At 44.6% G+C, this 22,068-nt stretch overlaps 1 pseudogene; it reads right to left on the bottom strand.

The window, feature by feature from the left end:
* Positions 1–857: 857 nt before the first annotated feature.
* On the bottom strand, positions 858–19,296 carry LOC144123836 (mitochondrial amidoxime-reducing component 1-like; annotated as a pseudogene).
* Positions 19,297–22,068: the final 2,772 nt, after the last annotated feature.

Below are 22,068 nucleotides of genomic sequence, written 5' to 3'. Positions count from 1 at the left end.
CTCAACATGACTTAGACAACACCCCAACCTGAAAACTGCCAGCGGTCTGTGGCATGCCACATAGTGCATAATAATAAGCACTTGTAGACTTGGCAGAATAACCTGCATGTAGCAACAAAGGGTTCAGTCAATGGACTCTGTAGGTGTAACGAAGCCACCTAAAATTTTAATGGCTTCTTTTACACCTCTTTATCGTTTATTCCAATCCCTGCACCCCTTTATGGCAACTGCAAAATCAATCATCCACTGTAAAAATGTCTGAATGCCACGGGCGACAGAGGTTATAGGATAAGATGCCACATGATCATCGAATATAATTATGGCAGCCACGCAACCTAAGCACTAAAAACCCATAAACATTGTTGCAGAAATACTGGCCACTTTCATATGGTAATCATCTAAGGTTGTCCTTGTTGCTATCTAGAATGTCAATGAAGTGAAATGTTCATACAACAATGGTTTGACATCCAGCCAATGCTTAGGTGCTGTAAATGCAGTTAAAAACCTACCAGCCGCGCTGATGCATAAGTATATAGTGCTCGATTAGCATGAGGCAAATGCAGATAGAGGTACTGACAAGTTAAAGTACTATAATAGCATGTAAACCACCTACATTTTTGCAGGTGCTTAATCCTTTGCAAAAAATGCAACCCTGTTTTGTTTCAAACTGTACGCAGAAAATAAGCTGAAGACAATGAAAAAAAGCTGAAGCTCAAATTCCTCATAACAGGGAGCCATCTACCAGCCCAAGGCTTCTTCTGTCAAATTCATGAAGATAGCAAAAAATTTTGGCAGCCATAAGCATTATGCCAACACTCACTGAATTTTCACCGTAGATCCAAGAAGCATTGCTCCTCTCACAGTAGAGGCTCAGGGGACTGGAGAGCGTAGACCTCATCTCCAACTGCAATTCTGCCATCTCTGATGTGTATCGAGCCTATACCAAAAAGTGGCAGTGACTGATATTTTTGCTTCCCTTGTTCAGACCTCTCAATTCGGTACCTGTAAGACAAAGCTAGTGCTACGACAATGCCAAAACTATAAGCTATGCCAAATTATTTGGGAGTCATTCCTCAAAAGAGCTTGGATTCTGAAGAAAATAATTATGGAATTGAAAGCCACCCAGTTGAGTCATGCAGCTACAGAGCTATGCAGTTTTCTCAAGCCTTGAAGCTAAAGGATGCTTCCAGGATGAATTTTTCAACAGCAAGGACCTGAAGAGAATGTATATAGTTTCTTTTAAGGTTTATGGCTGTGCTCAGATGGATGTGAAATATAAATATGCTTTTCTCTGAGTTAGGAACTCAGCCTCTTTGCACTTAATTTCTCAATGTCACAAGAGGTTCTTTGTCAGTCCTGTCACCAGTGTCCTGATTGACTGTGGTCAAGATACACCTGTTAATAAGCAAAAACTTAGAGCAATGCAGGAAAAAAAACTGGAAATAAAAAGCGGAGATCAGAAAAAAAATCCGATTGCTGTAAGACACCTGTCTCAATTTACTTTGTTCCGGCTGTGCACACAATCTCATGGTATGCATGTGTGCCGACAATAACAATGGCGCACCAAGCTCTGACATGCGGCAATGAAAGGCGCACTGTGTAAGCAACCAATAATGTATCTTCAGTCACCTGCAAGTCTGAAATAAAAGTTACCGTATTTATTCAAATAATGAACCCACCATCTACTATTTTTGTTGAGAATTTACTTCTTTTTGTTTTACCTCGTAAATAAGTGCACACTTGACCTGCAGGGCCGGCGTTCAGCTTGTTCGCTATATCTCGCTATGATTGGCTGGCACCGTTGACTACCACAAAATTGTCTGATCGCGCCATGATACTGCAAACACATTTTGAAGTGAGCGCTGCTAAACGTCGATGACACATGAGCCTGAGGACGCAACGATGACAGACAAATGTATGATATGCAATTCTGTCTCTTACAAAAGAACTCTCAACTTTTTTTTCCTGCGTAATGAACCCTCCCTCCAAATTGGTGTCAACTTTCCTGAAAAAAAGCGGGTTCATTATGCGAGCGAATACGCTACACGGTTTTCACAAATGGCTATGGCCTAAGTGCTAAACTAAGCTTCAAGCAATCAGTTATAGTAGTTCTGAAAACATTTTTCTACCTAGAACTCAAATTTCCATCTCCTACATGTTTCAGCAAATTCAGCGCATGCTTTTTGCAAGCACTGTTACCTGGTTGTGCGATTCAAGAAGGCCATCTCTGCATCTGAAATCCTGGAACGCTTCCAACGGTTCTGCATGCACAAATGACAAAGGCATCTCAACAGCATTTCCTTACTAGTTTCGCGTATACCTGTGCATGGGGCTCACAACCCTCAATAAAGAGGGTAGGCCGAAAATTGCGGCGCTGGATGCCACTACCTGGAGGCAGCCTCGACAGCAGCTTCTCAAGGGATTCCTTTTAAAGGACTTGAAACGATGACTCATCCTGGCATGCCACCTGAGCCAGAAGTAGTGGGCAAGCACCAATGCACTTCAATCACTCTAAGTTTAAGTGCTAACAAAGGCACCAGGAAGGAAAACAAAACGCTGAAGTTGGGAAACCTTGTGCACCATCAGAGTAAAGTAACAGCAAAAGCATGCTAAAATCTATCATAATGATAATCATGTTAGTCATTTGCAAGGTGATAAAAGATGTTTTACAAACTTTCAGCTGAAGATCCTAAGAAAACAAACCGCTTTGATTTGTTTTTGTAACAATAAAGAATTAAGAGCTACTGGTGTTTGCTCCATCACTCCTGCTTCAGCTCCATTAAAGTGTAAGAAAGACTCATCACCGGAGCGATGCCATTCTTCTTCCTGGCTATGGTCTCCTGGTCGAGAAGAACCATCACGAGACGAACATCATCATGCTTTAGGTAGTTCCTGAACACAGCTTTGTAGCTGAATTTCCGGACCCTGCACGCCAGGCAGACTCAGCTATGACTATGGTCATAAACAAGAAACCCTGTCGCATGATCTGCTATAATGAAAAACCTCCTGAACTTTACTCATATACTTTTAGCACCAATAAGTTATCAACTGTGCAGTCACACAGCAGCATAGCGGCTAATACGAGCTTAGTGAATTTACCCTCTCATACAACCACTGCTCCTCTAGCCTGAGTGTACAGCTACATGAACAATGCCAATCAGCTGTCTCTATGTAACTTATTTTTACTCTCAAAGTCACACATATTTCAGACTGGGTCAAAAAAGAAACTTGAATGCGAAAGTTTATTAATCATAAAATTATTCCTATTCATGCAATGTTTGCCAAAGGTTTTTAAAAAAAATGTAAAATGTAATTGGTAATGGATAAAATTTTAAAAGATTGTTTCTTTCTTTGGAAGTGCAGGTAAAAACTCTTACGTTATATGGCACTAGTTGGTAAAGAATTTAACGAAATAGAGGAACCTTTGTATGAGGAAGCTGGAATTGAAGAACTAAAAAACTTATCAAGGCAGCCAGTTATCTTCCAATATGCTCATATCGCACGTAACTGCTGCCAAAAAGGCAGCGAAAATTAGATACAAAGGAAGACTAGTTTACTGAGAAAACAGTGGTTCGGTGTTGATTATGCAAAAACATGAAGCTTGAACCAAAACAATTTGAATCTGCCTACTTCTGGTGGCAAAAAATTCACTACTGCTAGGCATGCTGGCTTGATACCTAACAGATCCACAATTCACTGGCCAAACATAGGCAGGGGCAGCTTCTGAATTCTATATACAGGGGCACAGCGTCCCATGAATGTTTGAGCCTTTTTGAGAAAATTGTGACTCTTAAGATTGGGAGGAGCTGGCTCACAGCACCTCTTGTGAACTGAAAAGCAGCAGTGGCACGGCCATGAAGCCAAATTCCATCTTCCGTATCTTCTGAACGTGGCACTACATCCTATTTAAGCATTTATAAAGATATCCTTTAAAAAAAGAGCTCACTACTGGTATGGGAGCTGGTTTGCCACCCTATACTGCTGACTTCCACACATAACATTAATTCATAGAAGCGTCCGGGCACAAGTAGCATGTTGTAAGTGACTCATGCATACATGTAATATAGAGATCACATTTTAGCCCCTAAGTCACACAGATGATTATTAAAGGGAGACTGAGGAAAGATTGAAGGTGGCCTCTATCAATGAACTATGGCACACTGAAGACAAAACGACCACTCTAACCGAAAACAGAGCTTTTATAAGCTTGAAAAGATCAAAAATAAACTACAGATGTAATATTGGCCAACTCCACAAGTAAACTGTGTGCGTCAACAACGAATTTTGGGCGTCGATTCCAGAGGCTGTGTTACGCTACACCATTCAATCCAAAACAACTCGGGAACACAGCATCGAATGCTCCACAAAGGGGGCCCTCCAGCCAGTGGCGTTACTCATTTCATGCCTGATAAAAAACCAGAGTTACTTAGGCACATAGCGCGTTATAAAGTTCCTATGGTTTATACCAACTATGGTAAAAGGACACGACAGATTATATACCCTACTATATTAACAAAATACCAGCAAAGGTGTTGGGTTATGATTTTATGACGGCTGTGAAATCTGGACTGCAAGCGTGGATTGAAAGTTATAATGAAGGAAAATAGTGAGTTGCTTTGTATTTAGGATCTTGTTTTTGAAATTTGTGTTCCGTTTATTGACTGCAGATTTCCTTTACTTAACAAAATTATCAATCGGTAATTCGTTGATTGAACCATATGCAATGTACTGGCTTTCTGTTATTAATTTTTTTCTTTTTTTTTGCTAAGAATGACAGTTGTATACTTTCAGCATATTGTATTGACTGTGCATTGTGACTGCCGTGGACCCGCCCACAAGCGCTTGAGCTTCTACGGGCACACGCTACGCACTGCAGGTATGTGTGCGTGTGTGTGTGTGTGTGTTTGCGTGCGTCCATGCGTGCGTGCGTGCGTGCGTGCGTGTGTGTGTGTGTGTGTGTGTGTATGGCAGCACCTGATAGCCACCAGCGATTTCACAGGAGGGAAATAACAGCGACATCATGTCAACCGGTCAACGCCATTAGCTAGAGGGCCTCCTTTAAGAGGCATTCGCCTGTGTCCTTGAGTTGTATCCGCCTATAGGTGTGGACATCCCAAGTTTGAGTCGACTGGCAGGAATATTTTTAAATTTTTTTTCTGCCATAACTGGGTCTGCTGCTGAAAAATGTTAACATACTCAGAAAAAGCCAGAGAACCAATTTTCACTAAGGACAATAATTGGAGTTGTCTTAGTGCCCCTCTAACCCCTAGCAGACTTCGATGAGCTAGGCTCGTCATAGGCCAACTGTCAATTCTGGTTCATGACGAGACCAGTTAATCGTGTTTTTTAGACATGCTATGTCCGATTTAAAGCGCGTAAGGCTTGTACAAATCATTTTTTTTGTTTGCCAACATATGGTAGCACAGATATTATATGACCTCTTTGGTAGCATTTTCTAAAAAAAAAATGTGTCCTTTAGGGGTTAAGGCAAGGCTTTTCCAACTTCAGCATGCATACGCAAGTGTACAGTTGGGGACAAAAGTCTGTGGACCACGTATTCCTCAAACGAAGCCGATAGCACTGCTATTAGCTGACGGCTGGAGACCACTCTTGTGGAGGTGAAAGTAAAAATTTTGTTCTTTCATCTCCACAAGTGTGATCTCCAGCCACAGGATAATAATAGAGCTATCGGCTTCGTTTGAGGATCACATGGTCCACAGCCTTTTGTCACCGACTGTACATAAGAGTAATGCGCATTTTGCTCAGCACATGGAAAGTAGATTCTTCAGATTAACAAGTACATACAATCACCCCTGATTTCAGCCAAGTTTTACAGTTTCATCAGTTACATTAATTAAATCTACTCTTTTAAAGTTAAAGGTACATTGTCTCCAGTGAACTAGTTGACATTTGGTGTTCACAACACTGAACTCTGCCAAATGTCATTGCCAACAAGAAAAGAGGCCACAGCATATGTTCATTATTATCACAAGATCACATTACGTGAATATTAGCACTCTGTAGTCAGACCAAACTAGGATGGAAACTAACATGAGTTAAAAATATATGAGCACCAATTAAAATGTAAGCTGAGAAAACTGTCAATCACTAACTCTTCCAATACATTTAAGACCAAGAGTGAATTATATAGCTGCAGCATGCTGTCCTCCTTTCGTGCATTTCAGGGCTGGACATGTGCACCATCCAGGACACTCGATGCAGCTCAATGTATTAACACATCATCAACATCTGTCTGCACTCTACCTCATGCCTTCCGTTCCCCTCTCGCCGAGTGTGGAGTAGCAGGCTAGAACCACATTTCCACTGGATGGCCTCTTTGCGTTTCCTGTCATTAAAGCTTTTATCTGTCAAGGCTTACGCATTACAAATCAGAAGCAAGAGATAATCCCAAGTGCCTGATGCTGAATGAACGTTTTCCTTGCTCTTCAGCACTGCAGGCATTCACTGTGAGCGGCGGGCATCCATCAACTGTTAGTGTTAATGTCAACATGTCTTCGTCAAAGGCAACCCTGATCATGCCAAGACGTGGTTCGTCATGCATCGAGACAAAGTAGTCCTCTCTGACAATGAGCATGTGTCTGAAAATGGAAGGAAAAGGGTGGCAAGGCGCACAAAAGTGAGTTATTGGTAATGCAATTTCACATTTTCCAGCACTTACGATTGATAGCCCACCCCTAGCAAAGCAAGCCTGTGGTTCAGAAACAAATTATTGCGACAATGTGATAGAGAAAAGTCAACCTTGATACCAGTATGTGACTTTATCTGCACACCTAGAAATGAAGGGAGGCTGCACAAGATTCTGTCATACACATACATTACGTTAACTTCTTCAAAGCAGTGAAGAGGAATACGTTCTTGAAAATATGTCAACAGTGACAAAATATTCACAGCCACACTGCCACCAGCAGTTTAGCAAGGGGTTATGCAACTTTTGATAACAGCACACAGGTGCATCGTGCCTCTCTTCAAGGACTTCATCCCAAAATTTCTTATTTGGGAATTAACTTCTTGAGCAGAGGTATATTCATAAATTTACTGCTGAAATTTTCAATAATATTCCAATATATATTCTTAACACAGTTTCAATGAAATTAAGGTATTGGTAATGAGTTTGTCATATAAGTATTGAAGTAAAATACACCAAAAATATGCTTGAAGCTATTACTTTATTTCGACTTCATATGGAACCAGTGGCATTTATTTGCCAAATGTTAAGCATGCTATATTTATGTCATCTGCATCTGCCATGTTTTAATTGTTTCACAGTATTCAATGTAACAGGCTGTGTAATTGCTATCTTCATATATGGGAGCAAAAACAAGCTACCACATACCATTTCAGCCTCAGTATAAATTAGCTCATAAGAATGTTTCTGACATATATGCTTATTCAACGTTTTGTCTTGTTGATTCAGATATTACTAGCATTTCAAAACTAATTCTGGTAGCCTACCTTATACACAGCTTTAACCACTTTCTGCCACAGCCGCTTCTGTGGCTGCCTTTACACATGAGCAAAGCTGGTAAGTTTCAGTAGCACAAAGAACACCCCAATAACCTCTGAATAATCTGGCACTTTCTTGACGCAGTAATGCACTATTGAATTTGCAATGACTGTGTAAAATTTTCCACACACTTTACATTTAAATATTTCCTTGTTTGCGTGGGTTCTGCAGGCGAGCCTTTTATGCCACTGTTAAAGCTAAGCAGCTTCGACTGTCTCATGTATCTGCGTTTTTTTGCACAGTCATTTATTTGACCAATTTCACCAGCTTGCTCAACAGAAAGCTAAGTAACCTTCAACAAAGATTTGCATACAGTAATGCACAACATGGCCTCACCTGTCTTTGAGTCCTTTGTACACTGCCCCCGCTACTGTGCAGTCTGCATAGGGCACCTCTATTCCAGCTAAGGACTTGATTGGATGAATCGCAATGTTGGCCACACGTCCGACACGCACAAAGTTGTTGTTGCCAGCAGCCATACACCTGAGGCGAAAGAATACTGCTGCACCTACTGCTCCACCCAGAACTGTTATCAGAGCTATGGTGCTCTGGGGAGCCATTCCGAAGGATGACGACACCATGGCCAAGCATTCAACAGCAGGCCCTGCACATGCAAAAGAATGCATCTCAAGTTAACCGACAGAAACTGGCGATACAGTGGAGAAATTTTGGCTTTTTTTACATTTACCAATACAGCTCACATGCATTCCTGCAGTCACATGCTTAATGGCTTTGTTCCAGTTTAGGAGCTACTGCAAAGCTGAGCATACTATGTCTGTTACAAAATGGCTGTGGAATAATTACAGCTGCACAGGGACATTAACATGTGCCCAAGCACAACTACACAGACCTTGACCTTTTCGATGGAGGCGGAAAAGCAAGACTACGGTGCGAAGTCAGTGCACATTAAAGAACCCCAGGTGGTAAAAATTTCCGAAGCCCTTCACTATGGTGTCCCTCATAGCCCGAGTCGTTTTGGGACGTTAAACCCACATAAACCAAACCAAACCTTTTGTGCTTCGCGTCATGTTACACAGTAGCCAGAGAGGGAAAACACACATCTATCTTAATTGCTATGCATTCTTCACACCCAAACTATACTTAAAGTTCTATTGCCCCCTTGCACAGACTGTCTCTTAACCTCAGATTCTGCATAAAATATACACAATCACCCACTATGTCTCACAAGCATAAAATATAAGCTACATCCTTTAGTACCTGTTTATCGTGATGTCCTTTAGTACTTGTTTATCGTGCTGGACCTGATCGGTGCATGTTGTTGATGGTAGACTAAACTGCTTATTAGTCACAGATTTTTGGGTGCATGCGAAGTAGGCGGTGATAACATTTCTCTTCCAGCTCGATTTTCCTGCGTGTGACTACAACTACACTAAATTAACTTCACTATTAATTACTTGAGGCGACATTAACAATGCAGTGTATGTTATAGCTGATTTTATTTCTTGACCTGCGGCACACTCAGACATACAGCATAAGTAAATAGTAATGTGTAGACTTGAGTCTACTTTTGACACTTTTTTGACAGCAAGATTTTTTTTGAGGTAGTTGGTTTGATCGAGACATATCTGCATATACGCGAAATGGCGCGACAAAAACGAGGGAGCACATGCAAAACAGGACTAGCGCCAACTTCCATCTGATTGTTTTGGGGCGGGCGAAAAGCCACTTTTTAACCACACATTATAAACTCCGCAAAATAAACTGTATTGGATGTTGGCACTAGCACTGTTTTGTGTGTGTTGTTCTCGTTTTCTCGCGCCAGTTCGGGCTTATGCAAATTGCGACAGCTCAGTCTTTTTCGCTGTCCAGTGGCTGCAAAAATTCCAGACAAGTCTTCGCGTTTTTGCACAGCTAAATAAGCGTATTTTATGTATATTATGCAAACCTAAACTCTGCACGCGCGGTAATAAACGTGTCATGAGCTGTCTTCTGTCGAAAAGCACAGCGGCGCCTGCTAACGACTCAATATACTCACCTACGTAACACGGCAGGCACACAGAGACGAAGAACACATCAACAACGTCCCTAAGAGACTTACGTCCTTCAGATAGCGCAGCCCTGTCGCGGGAAACGTGCGACGAAATCTTATCCCGAGGCAGGTTACAAGAGCTAAGTCACATGAAATAACGGATGGGCCGGAGTACTTGTGCGCTCGCTGGACTGCACGTGCGCTCCGACATGAATAACTGCACTGTCGTTCAGTTCAGTTAATGGACATTGTACTAGGCAGCACATCCTGACTGGATGCCGCCATGAGAGATGAGGCAGAATGGGAGTCACAGGAAACTAATAGCGACGAGGGAAAGTATAAAGTGCCATCACATACGCTTGCAAGTCAAATTTCTTAGAATCACCGCAACTGTACTCATACAGTACTCGTGTGCCGTTCAGCTGCGGTTCTGACCTTCTCATTGCGTCAAAACCAGTGTGGTCAAAACCTCGGCACATGCGTTCCGTCCCTCGACGTTCACTCACTCCGTCCACCGAGAAAACAACTCATGGGTAGAGCTTCGACCTGCCACGTGACCCGGCAGCCTGCGCGCTGAATTCAAACGGCACTGGGAAATACGCGAGATGCCGGAGCGAGGCTTTGCTTTACGTAACAGTTCGCACTAATCATTTCTCGTGACACAGATATGCATCATAAGGCAATGCCTCCTGAATAACATGCCTGAAGCGTCAGGGGTTTTTCTGCCTGCCGTAGAGCACGCGTCCACCGTATTGCGCCGCTGTCAGATGACCCTCTAGCAGACAACACGCAGGCAGCACAGAACTTTCTTGTGACTGCCGTTGCAGCAAAAAGTATGCCTTGTGGTGCGCTGTTTCTTATATTGTTTGCGTGGTGTGTTTAGTGTTACCGTTTAACAAGTGACGCGTCGATGACTGCAGTTTCTGGAGCGAGTAGCGAGCAAAAATGCGTTGCTGTTCGGCCCGGTGTTTTGTTCCATGAAATTCATGCCGACTTAGAACTCCGGGGAAGATAGCTCAAGGTAATTCGAAGAAAAAACTGGCAGGCAAACACAACATCAAATTATTATGTAATTTGTAGCTTGCATTTCCAGCCAAGGAAATGCTGCTGTATACAGTTTGGCTGCCCACCAAGACAGGGCTGGACTCTTTTAACCGGCGTCAGCGCCCCTAAGAGTGTTACAGGGCCTCAGGAAGTTCGTTGATATCATGCTCAAAGACAACGCATCTTCAAAGGCCACTGGCCACATGCTTGCTCTATATTGTGAATAAAATCAAGGGTTCGCCTGTTTTGACCTGTGTAACAAGGATAGCGGCATATATAGCGGCATATATATAGCGGCTTATATATATAGACAAGAATGCAGTTTCGAAGATGTACAAGAAACCTCTTTCCCAAAAATTCTTGAAACTGCAGTAAGAAACGAATTCTGCCGCCTTCATCGCACCGACGCATGCCATTTTTTCTTGTAAGCGCGCACGTGTATGTGCCTTCAAGCACAGTTTTTTAAATATTCACACTTCGCTGGCCATGTCTGATGCTCCCCTTGTTCCGGTTGTCATTTCATCAACGCACGGGCTTGTCATTTGGAGAAATCCGGCCAGTCAGGCCTAGCTGCTGTGTTACTCCCAAAGTCACGGCAGTGTGCGCGTGTGCATCACACAGGAACCTACTGAGCCGTGCTTCTAGCGAAAAGAATAAAGAGGGGCATGGGCTTGTCTGAAATGTGCCGACGTTAATCAATGCGGTACCGTTGGGCGAAATCTCGTCGGAAAAATGACCAGGAACAGCGCAGCTAGGCTGCCCTCCAAGATCTGCTTCATCCGATCGAAACATCTCTCGCAATGCTCCGGAGCAAGATTGTAACAGACGCGCGCTTCGCACAGTTCTATGAACATTAGATATGAGGTTCTTGAAGGTATTGGTGAGCGCTATCAAAATACGGAAAGACGGACACAGATCACCTTTCCGTATTTTGATAGCGCGCTCACCAATACCTTCAAGAATGCATTTCCAACTAGCCCCAGTAGTAGCTTTTTGACTTCAGATATGGGGGATGTGCCTCCTGGGGGCCTGCGACTCCCCAGGCAAGTTACCGCGACGTCTCCGGCTTCCATTCATTGAGCGCCATGCAGTCCTCCTTTGCCACGGGTCACCTGGCTACAGTTGAGAGCTCAGGTAATTCCGGACTTCCTTCTGTCCTTATTCCATCTCATGGATTATTTTCCCTTCTTGCTTGTCCGAAGTAGTTTTCTTGCCATTGGCAACATATGTACAGTACAATATATACAACCATGCATCATGCAGTGTAAATACTTATTTTGCGGCATTTCTAGCCACTTCAAGCACTTGCTGCAATGCGGATGTTTCGAACATGTTCCTTTTGTTGTAAACCGTCCAAAAGTTACTGGTTATGCTGCAGACAAAAGGTACTAACGGCATGATAGAACGGGGTGCACACGCTTTTAGATTTAGAAGCCGAAACTGATCATCCTCTTTCAGTAATATGTGGAAGTCAACTTAGACTTTTTAAGCATTTTCTGCCCTCTGAGACATCCAGAAACTTGTTTTTTGTTGTTAACGAACTAAAAATTGTTGCTCAAAATCCGAAAAAAGGATGAAACAGAATGATCAGGCGCCGTGCATCACAGTCTCCCAGCCATTGAAACCGAAATTGAGGGTCATCTTTTAGCGCCGCCTTGCGGCCAGTCTGTGCAATGTTGAGGCGATCTCGGGACCTATTGAAATCGAGGAGATGCTTCAGGCATGTTCTTCAGGAGGCACTGCATCAAGTCTGAATCGTTCAAAAAAAGTTGTCTGTTTGTTTTACGTTATTACAGTAGGAACATCCTCATTGCTTCTAATTTTTTTTCGGGAAAGTCGGATGGACACGATCTTTGTATTTTCAGGTTAGGTACGATCAGGAAGAAATGAAACACGAACAAGACAACTGAACCACAAACGGAAAAATACGTAGCTCTAAGCCAGGAGAAGCGCTATGCTAGCTTCAGTTATTTTAAATTCGAAGGCGCAAAGACTCTTCTTCAGAAGTGTTATTCAGCCTCACTTGTATTTCTCGGTTAATATGTTCGTGTATTTGTATTGCCACCCCACTTTTATTGTTCGCGTTTCATTCCTTGCTGATGGTACGTCGGACGGACCAGGCACATTTTTTTTCCCGTGTAGAGTCAGTCTGGTCTGGCTGAAACGGACCAGGAATTTTTTCCCTGCCGTCACGGTCACTTGGTCAGCAACAAACTTAACAGTGCGGGACAGAGGTATCCTTCGACAAGCTAAGCTCATCTATTAATTCTTTGCGGCGTTCGAACGAAAATAAGTCGTGCTAGAGTCCATCACTACTCATTGCTGCCGGTCGGAAAGGTAGTTTTAAGAAGCTGGTAAATTTCGCCTCTGAAACCATAGTCCCGAAGCTAATTAGTTAACAGAATTTTGTGATGAACGAAACCGGAGGCTTTCCTTATGTCTAGGAAAATAACACGAGCAATTATTGTCTCGCAGGACTTTGTTAATTTGTTGGTCTAGTACCAGAACTGCAGTAGATGTGGATCTGTGTGACGGAAACCATGTTGGTTAATTAGTGTTTGTATGCGAATGATGTAATTTGCTCTGAGAGTATTTTTTTCTTTCAAAAAGTGTTTAATCACACTCAAGACTGATATCGGTCTGTAACTTCAGGCGCTTTAACGGTCTCCATCTTTGTTTGAGGAGTCTCTCGCAACTAATCATTGAACTACCACGATGGTCAATTTGCTCACATTCCGATGGAAAGCTTGTGATGACGTCACAACGTCATGTGACCAAGGTGCACCAGGTGTTAGAAGCAGGTTTCGGGTTTCGGCGAAGTTAACAGAACCGCCGCGGTGGCTCGGTTGTTAGGGCGCTCGGCTACTGATCCGGTGTTCCCGGGTTCGAACCCGACCGCGGCGACTGCTTTTTTATGGAGGAAAAACGCTAAGGCGCCCGTGTGCTGTGCAATGTCAGCGCACGTTAAAAATCTCCAGGTGGTCGAAATTATTCCGGAGCCCCCCACTACGGCACCTCTTCCTCCTTTCTTATTTCACTCTCTCCTTTATTCCTTCCCTCACGGTGTGGTTCAGGTGTCCAACGATATATGAGACACATACTGCGCCATTTCCTTTCCCCCAAAACCAATTATTATTATTAGGAGGTACAGTGTTCTAGAAGGTTTTCGTAGTGGCAAAAGCGGCGCTCTCCCCGTGAGGCTTTAGAAGAGGTTGCCGCTGCACGGCGCTGGCGTAGACTCCTGGAGCAGAAACAGCGCATCGGCGATACGCGCGCTGCGCGGCTACGAGGGGCCCACAGGACCGTCGCGCTGTTTTTTTATGGCGTTATCACATCAGTATCCCATTTTCTTTAATGCATCACCGCTTGGCTGCCAATGAAGATGCAAAACACGAATAGATAATTATTTTTAACATTTCAAAGGGAAATCAGTGGCTGTGTTTCAGTGACGGCGCCAACGGGAGGCAAGGGGTGGCAGTCGCTACCTCGAAAATTTGCCCGGCGCTCCTTTCTGTTCCCGGGGGAATCAATTTTGTTCGCTCACAAGCGCCTAAGCGGCTTTATCTTTGCGTTGCGTTATGCGAAACCAATATATCGCTGTCTCAATGCCCCAATTTGTTGTTTTTATTTTGTCCTGAAAAGGAACAATGCCCAAAAATTAACTCCCCCATCGACCTACGCCACCCCCTGAGATTACCTGGGCAGCCCTTGGAATGATAAAATCATAACCTACAACTTTTGGCTGCAAGTTTGTTCTATTTGAAAAAATGCAACTCCCAATCTTGGTGTCTCCGGGGTTTTGTTTCATTATTTTTTTTTCATGAAGGTCAGGTGGATCTAGCACATTAAGCGAATTCAAATCGCAAACTAAGGGCATAATCTCAGGTGTACCACAGGGAAGTATTCTCGGGCCGCTACTTTCTAACATTTATGTTAATGATATAGTATCGATTTATCAAGAAGCAAAATTTATAATGTACGCAGATGACACGAGTATTTTTTTATCGTCCTGCAATTACACAGACTTAATAAGAATGGCAAATGAACTTCTCGGGAGACTTTCGATTTGGTCGAAAAAAAATTGCCTACAGGTTAATTGAAGTAAAACAAAAGCAGTAATTTTCCGAACTCAAGGAAAAGAAATCCCACAGTACCATAATATAATGTTCGAGCCTATGCAAATTGAGGTTGTTAACTCAATTAAAATTCTTGGTGTAACCTTCTCCAGCAGCCTACAATGGGACGAGCATGCAGATTCAGTCCTCAAGAAGCTAAGCAGTACGGTTGGTATGCTAAGTCGCAATCGACACATTTTTGCTACTTTTGTTAAAATACTTTTGTATAATGCCTTGTTTGCCTCGCACATTAATTATGGTCGTTTAGTATGGGGTACAACGACACAATCAAATCTTAATAATATATTAATCATGCAGAAAAAGGCTCTACGTATTATTACCAATGTATCCTTTACGAAACACACTGAACCACTCTTCGAGAAGTATAATATAAGAAAGATTCACGACATTTACACATACAGACTTCTGCGGGATTTTTACTATAGCAGCAGGAAACATAATTTTACGTTAGTGAAAATCGCGAACCTGCATCAGAATGTACCTGCCTACACTACACGCCGCACAGAAATATGGAATGTTTCGAGATACAGAACTAATTATAGCAAACAGATGCTTGAGAATAATTTACCAAGGTTGTTGAATTCCCTAATTGAAATGGGTATCGACATTCTAAGCATGAACCCGTCAAACTTTAAAGCCTTCATGCGTTCTTATACTGCATAAAATGTAATATATTTTTGTCTTTATTATCTCTTTAATACCTCTGTCTCTCCTTCATACATATTTGTGAATGTTTCTATGTTTTGTTTTGGGCTTTCTTTATTCACTTCTTGTGTTCTGAAGAGCTGACTGCCACCGCTGCTCTGCCAAGTGTACATCAGGATGCAGGACCGGTCAAGCCTCCAGGAGGCTTTTTGCCTGCCATCCTCGACATTATATCTGTATGGTGTAATGTTGGAATAAATATTTGAAATAGGATAGCGCTTGAACGATGAGTCCTCAAGTGCCTTTTACTGTTTCGCTCACTCTTTGAGGTTCACAACACAGGACGCCGGATCCTTGATTTTTTTTTCTATGCAATAATTCACCACCGTTCGGACTGTAGTTTTTTAGTGAAAATTTCATAATGCTATTAAAATATCATGCGCTCAAGGCGTTCTTATAACGTTACTAGGAGATTTTACAGCTACCTTTCCATAGTTGGACACTTCATGCCTGGTGGAACGGGCGGATGTAGCATCAGCTGCATGGGAGTACGGCGCCCACTAGTTCACGAAGGCCATTCAAGCATGCATGCAAATCCTCTTATAGTGCGCGATTTTTTACCCATGGTGTCAGTGCTTTTGTTCAAGTTCACCTAAATTGGTTGCACCATTAATTATAATGGCCAACCCATGCTGTTACTGGTTCTTCTAATACTCGCTTCTCAAAGCTTTTTTCCAATTAATGCAGAGCTTATAATTGAGTTCTATACGTCACTCGTGTCTAATCTTAGAAATGACTGTTTTCCAAATTTAACGTTAACGTAACCACAAGCCGAATAAATGCAATTTTAGAATTATAATACGCTAATGTCGATGCAGTTAACAATGCAACGAACTTACGCTTTTAATAGGGCAATCATTTCGGACTCGGACGTACATTCTCAGATGGGACATATTCACTAATAAAGTATCCGCTGTTATGTTCACATGATACATATATGCAGAAAACTGCCCTGTTTCTACTTTGTACTGGTGCTCAAGCGATGGAAAGAGTACGTGATTCGAAGGTACCGTGGCGGACGCCTCAATGGTGTCACTGCAGTGACTGCGGCTGCCTGCCAGTCTTTGAGAGCTGCTCAGTGATCACGAATAGTGGCCGCCTTACCGAAGAAATAACTGAAACCTTTCAAATTACTTCTGCCGCATCCGCGAGCCCTCTCTCATTTTCACAGAAAGGGAAATGTCGTTTCTGTACGCGTGGTCGGACGTATATATATATCGGTCTCTAAACTGTTTGTCTCTTCCCATAGTTTTATTTATTGCCTTATTTTTCCTGCTTAATGAGCACTCGCTTTATTGTATTTTTTTTCGCGCTCGGCTGCTGGCCCGAAAGATTCGTGTTGGACCCCGGCCACAGCGGCCGCATTTATGTGTACGCGAAGCGCTATAAAGGCACGCGTGTACTATGCGATATCGGTGCACAATAAAGAACGTACCCCAGGGGTTCGAAATTATCCAGAATGGCTACGGCGTCCTTTGTAATCCGAGTCACTTTTCCCAACAGCTACTCAGGTTACGACGTTAAACCCCATATTGAACCCCATCAAACCGATCCAAACGTTTCACTTTATCTTCTCCAACACCTCCGTTAGTTCATTTTACTCTTCGTCGACACCTTTTCATTCTTGCTTTACCGTCGATCGTTTCGTGCTATTGCCGAGTGGTTTCACCTCCATTTCGAATCATTTAGCCTATCTCCTTCCACCTCCTCCTCGAGCTTCACTGCTCATCGCTTGTAATTGTTCAACTTTGCCCGCGTTCGCTGGCCGCCTACTTGCTCGTGCAGTGCACTTTCCCAGCCCCAGGTGGTTTTCTGCTCTATGTGCCTTTGGTTCACCCTCAGGGTGCCCCATTCATGCGATATGTTCGCGGTCGGCTGGGTGTGGAGTAGTACCCGCGTTTTGTAGACTTTTTGCATATGTTTGTGTCTCCGAGGGACGCGCTTACCCGCTTTTTTTATCTCAACGCGCTAAAAGCGCCACCCTTTCCCAAGAACGACGCTCAAACTCGCTGAATGAAACGACGCCGCAAAGCAGACGGCCAGCTTTTCCCCTCCAGTATTCCCTATCCACTATTCGACGGCAGCGCCGCGCGCGGCCAACCGTTTTTTTTTTTTTGCTTCAGCGCCTCCCACCAAAACCCGCTTCGCTGTTGCCACTACAGCGCCTTATGTTACCAGTCGAGCATTTCGCGGTACATGAGAGGGGCAAGTTGTGATTCAATATGGCGTCGTCGCTTAAGTTGCCTGCACCCGGGTGCGAACTCTTTCGTGGATTCGGCCCCAGAAGACTGCCTGTCAGTTTTTCAAGTGCTGGTTTCTGACATAAATATGAATTTAAAAGAAGGACATGTTTCGCTCTGCAGACACCAAAACGTAATCGCTTTTCTCGCCGCAATTTTCGCACCTGTTTTAGAAAGCGAATTGTAGCAGCAGCACACAATTGTAAAGTGAAATTAAGTCAACACTCTACAAACTTTCCCAGCCGCGAGGCCACAATAAATCTGACCGCGTATAAAACTCATCGCACAAACGGTTTGTTCAACTCACGACCGGCTTTATTAGTAATAAAGCCGGTCGTGGTTCAACTGGACTTTTGTCAAAAGTTTCCCGCCTTTTTTAGGGAGACCGCAAAAGCTGGTAATTATGCGTGTTCTACATGACGATGAGTTACGTTGGGCTGGGTTGACAAAAGATATAAAAATACGCTCAGCGCTTGCTCTTTTCCGTAGACCTGCACAGAGCTTTTGAGCAGAACTTACGATAAAACAGATGAGTCTTTCCCTCCGTGCCTTTGGGTCCACTGGCGGGCAAGCGGGCTTCGTGCTGGTCCTGGGTTATCTGCTAACACAAAATATTCGGGAGCAAGGAAGTTGACAACGGAATGCCGAGTATCAGATAACAGGCAATCGCTCAGTATGTGCATACCAAAAGATAGAAAGAACAAATTACTCACGTGTAACACGACCGCGCGCCCTTCCCGCCGACCGGCCATAGTGCGACTGAATGCAATGCTCGGCTCAAACATGGCTCAAACAACAAAAAAATTTCCGGACGTGATGTCTTTTTTTTTCCAACCGGATTCGACGTCATGGGTTGAAGCAACAGGTCCGTTCGATTCGCCTGCACTACGTGAACTGGTTCTCGCGGTGCTGCACTTTGCCATTCGTTTCAGCGGTACAAGATGGCGCTGCCTGCACGACGCCATTCGTTTCAAAAAAGTGCAGACGTTGTGCAGGTCTAGTTCAGGAAAGTGCAGGAAAACTGTAGGTCCGTTCGATTCTCCTGCACTCCCTGCACCAGTTCTGTAAAGTTTCGCAGCGGTGCCGTGGCGGTTCCGCGAGCGTGCAGCGCCAGTCACAGCAGTTCATGTGCTGCCTGCTTCCAAAACGAATGGTCGAGTGCAGGCCTGGCCGTCTGCTAGCCTTGGCGACTCGTCGCCACCAAATTGCAGCCAGCAGCGTGGCGCCCAAATCAACGGCCGCCAACATCCCGAACCGCGTGAAGAATTTTCAAACAGCACATCGCAGCGAAGTGTTGCCATGAATCAGCCTCGATGCAACCTTGCGGCAGCTAAGCGAAACGCACGCGTGTTCTATTTTTACTGAACACGACTGAGGTGTGCGCGCGCCGACTTGCATGCTAAGCGTTGTTGCAACAACGTGCATCATGCGCTGCATGCGCGTGTTTACTTTTTAGTTAACATAACAGGTTTCGAGAACTAATATAACTTTATTAGTAGAAAGGAAAGACGCCGGTTACGGGTCCGTCGAGATCATGATGGTCGAGGGATGCAAGGTGTCGGCGAGTGCCGCCGTCCTCACCTCCGTCGCCGCCTTCTCGGGTGGCCACTCACGTTCCATGAGAGTCGGCGGTCCCGTGTGGTGCACTGCTATCATCGACGAGTATAATAATTTGAGTATATCTGCCGTTTATCGCAAAGCACAAGCCATCGTCGTGCAAGTGGTCGTCTGCTTCCATGGCGGCTGCAGCTGCACCATTTCGGCACTGGAACTGTTGGAACTGGCGCTGCACGCTCTTGCATTGCTGTAACTGCACTTCGCCATCTTGCATTGCTGAAACGAATGGCGAAGTGCAGCACCGCGAGAACCAGTTCACGAAGTGCAGGCGAATCGAACGGACCTGAGGTGCACAGTTTTTCTGCACTTTTCTGAACTAGACCTGCAGAACGTTTGCACTTTTTTGAAACAAATGGCGTCGTGCAGACGGCGCCATCTTGCACCGCCGAAACGAATGGCGAAGTGCAGCACTGCAAGAACCAGTTCACGTAGTGCAGGCGAATCGAACGGACTTGGTGCAGCTGCAGCCGCCATGGAAGCAGACGACGGCTTGCGCGACGATGACTTGCGCTTGGCGATAAACGGCGGAGATACTCAAATTATTCCACTCGTCGATGATAACAGTGCCTCACATGGGGCCGCCGATTCTCATGGAACGTGAGTGGCCACCCGAGAACGCGGCCCTCGCCGGCACCTTGCATCTCTCGACCTTCGTGCTCTCGTCCCGTAACCGCGGCGCCTATCCTTTCTACTAACAGAGTTATATTAGTACTCGAAGCCGGTTATGTTAACTAAAATGTAAGCACGTGCATGCAGCGCATGATGCACGTTGTTGCAAAATAACCACTTAGCATGCAAGTCGGCTCGCACACACCTGAGTCGCGTTCAGTAATATTTAAAGAACACACGTGCGTTTCGCCTTCGCTTAAGGTGGATTCTCCACTGATCTCCACTAGTGGGCTGGGTGCCGCATCGGGCACCCGAAAGTGAAGTCACCGGAAGCTGGGCAGCTTGTCCCGGAAGTCAGCCTTTGGCAGTGCATGAAATCGAACCTCTTCACGGTTTTTCAGTTTCAGTTCTCGTTTTCCTTTTAGCATTTTGTCATTTCGACATTCTCGTCTTTTTTCATGACAATGCCCACCTGTTGCGCCGCCAATTGCATGAGGAGAGCAGCAAAGTCCTCGGGAAAAACGTTTCAAAAATAAGGGTCCATTGCATCGCTATGGGACGACACTAGCAGACGACAGAACGTCGCTACACACAGTACGTACGGAACCTCGTCTGCTCAGCTCTGTGTCGTCCCGTTGCGCTAGCGTCGCCAACTCTGCTCTTTGTTGTGATGGATGTTGTCGCGCTCTAAGCCAAAGTTCTACAATAAATGAGGGATAAATAAAGAAAGAATAGGTGGAAACCTTCATTAGGCAGCCGACATTGCAGTGACCATTTTACCGAAATATGTTTAGACCGAAACGGAGCGAGGGTGAGGCTACAATCTGGTAAGGTGCCGTCGGTGGTCTGCTGGTTAAGATTAGCGCGTCCAAAAGGTATATGATAATGCTTTTTCGACGGGGCGTATCAAGTACTGTTTCGTGCTGTAGCAAATTATGCCTGAATGGGCTGTTATTCGTGTGATGCTTGGTACAGTTCATTTCAAACTGCGCTTGTCACATGCGCTGCTGCATTCGTCTTTCTCGTCAGTCGTTTCTCTCGTGCTGTGTAGGTGAAACGTGGCTGTGCTATTGAGTTAGATTAAAAGCACGCCTGGAAGGTAAATTACACACTAAAGCGATAAACATCACCTGCCGTTGATAAGAAGAGACATCGTCCACCACCAACCCGAAACTGATACAGCGGCAGTTCGAGTTTCAGGGTTTCCGCGCCATTGCCTTTTCTTTGCAACATGAAAATGTTTTTAAGATGCCCTACACTCATCGTCATTCCACTACTCCCCTAATTACGCTCGTAAGACAAGAACCAGATCAGAAAATAGTGTTTAATGCACGTACCCCTTTGCCGCGGCATGGTGAGACCTGCATGCCTGTTTACTTTTGTTTCTCTGAAATTACAGGGTTCCCCAAACGATGCTCACATTTCTCGCGTTCAGGTTGCTTGTTCCCTTCATGTAACAGCAGATATTACACGAAAACAACTCAAATAACTGAGAACGAACTCGCGAAAGACGCGAATTTTTGCTTTGAAATGTACAGAAGACCCAGCACTTCCGGGACATGCCGCCCAACTTCCGGTGGCTTCGCTTGAGCCCACTTCAGAAAGCGGGAATGCGGCATCCAGCCACCTAGTGGATATCAGTGGGATTCACACGACGGACCAAATCGTGAAGCGCCCTCGCGGATGGGCGTGATTTGACCCTACGTCACTGATTCCCGCTGCCCCACTTCCCTTCGCGAGCAGCGATTCGCGATATAGCCTGGAGACCTTTTCACACTTCAGATTGCTTCAGATCTTTAGCGGTGACTCTCAAAAGCTTTAACGGTTAAACTGTTTAGTCTGGCAACGTTCACATTTTCAAAATCCAATCCAAGCCTGTGGTTACAGTCAACTAGAACATACCCAATGGCGCGACCGCCTCCGCCGGAGCGTGCCTTGAGCGGCAGAAAGTTGCGGCGGCGCTGCAGTCGACCGCACTTGAAAGCGCGTCAGCCTTCGGGCCGCTGTTCTGCAAGGATAAGCGCTTCGTGTGGCGTTTGATGCTTCTTCAGTTTACTACCACGGGGAGTTGTAAGAGTAGCCAGGGCCAGACGTTCTTGCATTAGCTTTTTGTTTCTTGCAGCTTCGTTTTATTCATGTCAAGGCTCCGATACTGTCGTGGGACCAAGTTGTAGTTATGCTGTCAGGCCGGAAACGGGCACT

The sequence above is a fragment of the Amblyomma americanum genome, chromosome 1 (genome assembly GCF_052857255.1).
Source record: "Amblyomma americanum isolate KBUSLIRL-KWMA chromosome 1, ASM5285725v1, whole genome shotgun sequence".
NCBI classification, from domain to species: domain Eukaryota; kingdom Metazoa; phylum Arthropoda; class Arachnida; order Ixodida; family Ixodidae; genus Amblyomma; species Amblyomma americanum.
The sequence above is the reverse complement of the archived record's forward strand: the minus strand, read 5'-3'. Positions and strand labels throughout refer to the sequence as shown.